Source organism: Colobus angolensis, unplaced genomic scaffold (assembly GCF_000951035.1).
Source record: "Colobus angolensis palliatus isolate OR3802 unplaced genomic scaffold, Cang.pa_1.0 Scaffold187, whole genome shotgun sequence".
NCBI classification, from domain to species: domain Eukaryota; kingdom Metazoa; phylum Chordata; class Mammalia; order Primates; family Cercopithecidae; genus Colobus; species Colobus angolensis.
In genome coordinates, this window is record NW_012115010.1 from 1456223 (window position 1) to 1461178 (window position 4956).

General features: G+C 39.9%; 1 long non-coding RNA gene across 1 annotated transcript in view; it reads left to right on the top strand.

Annotated features, from left to right (window-relative positions):
- The first annotated feature begins 1119 nt into the window (after positions 1–1119).
- LOC105510372 overlaps positions 1120–4956 on the top strand; it is a 10607-nt gene continuing 6770 nt past the window's right edge. The window contains exon 1 of the long non-coding RNA XR_001001553.1: positions 1120–1132. This is a non-coding gene — a long non-coding RNA (uncharacterized LOC105510372). The remainder of the gene's footprint in view (positions 1133–4956) is intronic.

The window sequence follows — 4956 nt, forward strand, 5'->3', positions numbered from 1 at the left end:
GCCACTGCACTCCATCCTGGGTGACAGAATCTTAAAAAAAAAAAAAAAAGAAGAAGAAAAGGTAAATAATTAATTTAAAAAACCATATACCTTGATATTTGTACCATGATACATTATTGGTTAAAAAGGTTGCAGAATCATAGTATATTGTACTATGACACTGTTTTTGTTTTAAAAAAATTAAAATTTAAAAATCCACCAGGCATGATGGCTCATGCTTGTAATCCTAGCACTTTGGGAGGCTGAGGGGAGCGGATCATGAGGTCAAGAGATCGAGACCATCCTGGCCAACATGGTGAAACCTTATCTCTACTAAAAATATAAAAATTAGCTGGGTGTGGTGGTGTGTCCCTGTAATCTCAGCTACTCAGGAGGCTGAGGCACAAGAATTGCTTGAACCCAGGAGACGGAGATTGCTGTGAGCCGAGATCATGCCACTGCACTCCAGCCTGGTGACAGAGCGAGACTCCATCTTAAAAATAAAAATAAAAATAAAATGAATAAATATCCAACTATATATTACTTTTGTTTTTATCAAAGGTAAAAAAGGCCTGGAGGAATAATTCCAAACTATTAACAGTGGATACTTCTGGAAGGGGGTGGGGAAGATGGGGGAAGAAACTTAAATTTTACTTTGTACATTTGTGTACTATCTTAAAATATTTTACAGCAAGCATGTATTAATTTTATAATCAAATAAAACAATTAAATTTGAGGATTAATTATAAATTACAAAATATTCAAATAAGGAAAGACTTTAAAAGGATTATAAATATCATATACATGTATATTCTGACTTGGAAAGATTTCCATAAAATATTGTCTGGTGAAAATTGGGTACACATTACAATGTCTTCCTCATCTCTTTTATAACATTTTCCAAAGAAACAATGTAATGATCAAAGGCCCCAAAGGGCAAAATTTTATAATCACCCTAAATACAATAAAACACACACAAAGATGTGTGTGAACAGTAAAGGGCACGAACTCACCTGCATAACTTTTGAATTGTAATTTCACAATGGTCAGGACAGAAACTAAAACTAATCTTTGAGCACCATCTCATGGAGATATTTACCACTACCATGTGGTAGTTAAAATTATGCCTCAGTGTTTCTCTGTGTGTGTGTGTGTGACTGAAGGCTCTTCTTTAACAGTATGGCACAATTTCTAGGAGATTTTTTCTTTTTCTTTAACCCATAGTGTATTACTTAACCTTTCTACAACGAGCAGTGCTTTCTCTGTAAAATGTAAAAACCATACTTAAGAAAGAAGTGGAAATTAAGGTTAAAAAATATATATATATATAGTTTTTATATGCTCATAATTATATATATTATATATATAATTTTAGTTTTTCAGCACCGCTCCCAGCATGAGAAATTCCTGAAAGTGTTTTCTAATAGTGCACTGGGTCAAAGTCATGACCCATGCAACTCCCCCACCAAATGTTTGACATTTTCCTAAAGCCAAATTGAAAGCTCAAACAACAAAAATAATAATCAAGACGGCAGGGGAAGTGTAAGCCTGGGAGTACTGAGTAAACAGAAACAGTCGAACTCTCCAGGCATGGTTTGATCTTAAAAGGTAGTGGGCTGACCTGCAAACCATATCCCACAATCCCCTTGATGCCCTTTGGAGATCATTTAGGAGCTCTAACCAATACAGAATATAGCTTTCCACCAGGCTAGTCAGATGGAGTCTTCCTTTTTCTTAAATTAGAACAGTGCAACGACCACACGAATAACCAGACAAAACTGCATCTAACTGTAGCTGGATGGGACTGAATGGGCCAGTCCCATCCAGCTACCTGTTTATTTGGAGGTTTTATGTGTACAACACCAAAACAGCTCCATAATTGGTGGAATTCACTCAATTGACAAAAATAAATAGATATGTCAATAAAATATTAACATAACTCATTAAAAACTGGAAACCACAGGAGGCTGAGGTGAGAGGATCGCTTGAATCCAGGAATTTGAGGCTGCATTGAGCTATGATCGTGACATTGCACTCCAGCCTGTGTGACAGAGTGGTGAGACCTCGTCGGTATAAAAAAAAAGTTCACCTTTTTTTTAATAGAGAAGGGGTCTTACTATGTAAAAGTGAAACACTTTGATATTGTTGTCTTGGCCTACTCTACATAATACCAAATAACTTACTTTGATTTTCAGTTCAAGAGATCATTATTTTTATTTATTTATTTATTTATTTATTTATTTTGAGACAAGGTCTCACTTTGTCACCCAGGTTGAAGTGCAGTAGCACTATCTCAGCTTACTGCAGCCTCGACATCCCAGGCTCAACCGATACTCCTGCCTCAGCCTCCCAGTAGCTGGGACTACAGGCATGGGTCACCACACCCAGCTAATGGTTGTGTCTTTTGTAGAGACGGGGTTTGGCCATGTTGCTCAGGCTGGTCTCAAACTCCTGGACTCAAGCAGTCCCCCTCAAGAGGCCTCTCAAAGTTCTGGGATTATAGGCATGAGCCATGGCACCTGGCTAAAACAGAACTTCTCAAAGTCCCCTAGGAACATCAACATCACCTCAGAAACACAAATTCTGGGGCCCCACCCCAGATCTATTGAATCTGAGACTCTGGGATTTGGGCCAATCTGTTTTCTAACAAATGCTCTAGGTCAGTGGTCCCCAATCTTTTTGGCACCAGGGACCAGTTTCCTGGAAGACAATTTTTCCACAGACAGTGGGCAGGGGATGGTTTCGGGGTGAAACTGTTCACTCCAGATCATTAGTTAGATCTCACAAGGAGTGCCAACTTAGATCCCTCGCATGCACAGTTCACAATAGGGTTCGCACTCCCATGAGATTCCAATGCCACCACTGATCTGACAGGAGGCAAAGCTCAGGCAGTAATATTGGCTTGCCTGCCGCTCACCTCCTGCTGGGCAGCCCAGTTCCTAACAGGCCACGGACCTGAACCAGACTGGTCCATGGCCCAGGGGTTGGAGACCCCTGCTCTAGGTAATTCTGATGTAGGCTGAAGTGTGAGATCCACTAATTTAGATAAAATTATTCAACTGATGGTTGAAGCTAGCCATGCTGTTAATGACTATATATATATATATATGATTGTGGCAGATCAAAACAAGGTGATTGGCACAGAACACAATTTCTAAAATGTGTTTGATTTCCGAAATTTGTATGGGTATAGTAGTCACAAACTTATGTCTTATTTAAAAGGTCCCCAGCATTTGTATGTTGAAGAGCCACTTTTATTGTGCTTGAGTCCTCGAATGTGCTAGGTATAAAACCCTAGTTATATATATAAAGAGAGAGGCTGGGCAGGATGGGTCACACCTGTAACCCCAGCACTTTGAGAAGCCAAGGCAAGAGGACTGCTTGAGCCCAGGAGTTTGAGACCAGCCTGGGCAACATGGCAAGACCCTGTCTCTCCAAAATATACAAAAATTAGTTGGGTGTGGTGGCGCACACCTGTGGTCCCAGTTACTTGAGAAGTTTAGGTGGGAGGATGGCTTGGGCCCCAGAGGTTGAGGCTGCAGTGAGCTGAGAATGTGCCACTGTATTCCAGCCTGGGTGACAGATTGAGACCCTGTCTCAAAACCTCCCACCTCCAAACAAATGTATATATATAAAAAAAGAGAAAGAGCAAAGGAGAGTGAGAAAAAGCATTAATATATATTACATTCTCCTTCCTACCAAAGAAATTGGAGCAAACTCAGGACAATTGTTCCTAAATTTATGGGCAAATGCCTAACTTAGTTAGGGAGTCTGACATATATGATGCCAAACACCTAGGTAAAAAAAGAAAATTATTACGAATAAGATATTTGCTGCCTTTTTTTTCTTTTTTTAAGAGACAGGGTCTCACTGTGTCACCCAAGATGGAGAGCAATGTTGTGATAGAGGTGCACTGCAGCCTCAACCTCCAGGCAAGCTCAAGCGATCCTCCCACCTCAGCCTCCAGAGTATCTGGGACTACAGACACACGCCACCATGCCCAGCTAAATTTTTGTAGAGATAGGGTTTCACTATGTTGCCCAGGCTGGTCTTGAACTCCTGGGCTCAAGTGATCCTCTTACCTCAGCCTACCAAAGTGTTGTAATTATAGACATGAGATACCTCGCCCTGCCTACATAAGCTTTAAAATGTTGGTATCAAAAACTTAAATTTTATCTCTTTAAAAAAAAACAGTTTTACTATATCCCTCTCTGCCCCTTATTTTACTGATTATTTTCAAAAGATAGCAATATTGTTTTGAGTACTAGGAAATTATCTCAATTGTAAATGATGATAATGGTGATTACATGAGTAGATTATAAGAAGATTATGAGGACTTACTACAGACTGAGAATTAAACACAAAGTAATAATATTTCATTAACATCCCTTTCTCCAGGAGGCAACCCTTTCAGGAAACATGAATTCTAGAACCATCCATGGCACCACTAGCTCTGTGATTTGGACTTCTCTGAGCCTCGGGATTCTCATCTGTACATTTGAGAGTTGGGCCAAATGATTCTCAAGGGCCCTTCCAGATCTAAAATTCTGTAATTCTGTGTTTCTAATAACTTGAATTTTTCTCGCTGGGTGCAGTGGCTGATGCCTATAATCCCAGCACTTTGAGAGGCCAAGGCAGGCAGATCACCTGAGGTCAGGAGTTCGAAACCAGCCTGGCCAACATGGCAAAACCCCATCTCTACTAAAAATACAAAGAAAATTAGCCCGGCATGGTGGCGGGTGCCTGTAGTTCCATCTACTTGGGAGGCTGAGGCAAGAGAATGACTTAAACCTGGGAGGTGGAGGTTGCAGTGAGCCCAGATCATGCCACTGCACTCCAGCCTGGATGACAGAGCAAGACTCCATTTCAAAAAAGAAAAGAAAAAAAAAACTTGAATTTTTATATATTCCAATTTTAAAAGAAGGAAAAATTACAAACAAAACTTTCAAGAAACAAGTATAATTTTTTATATATATA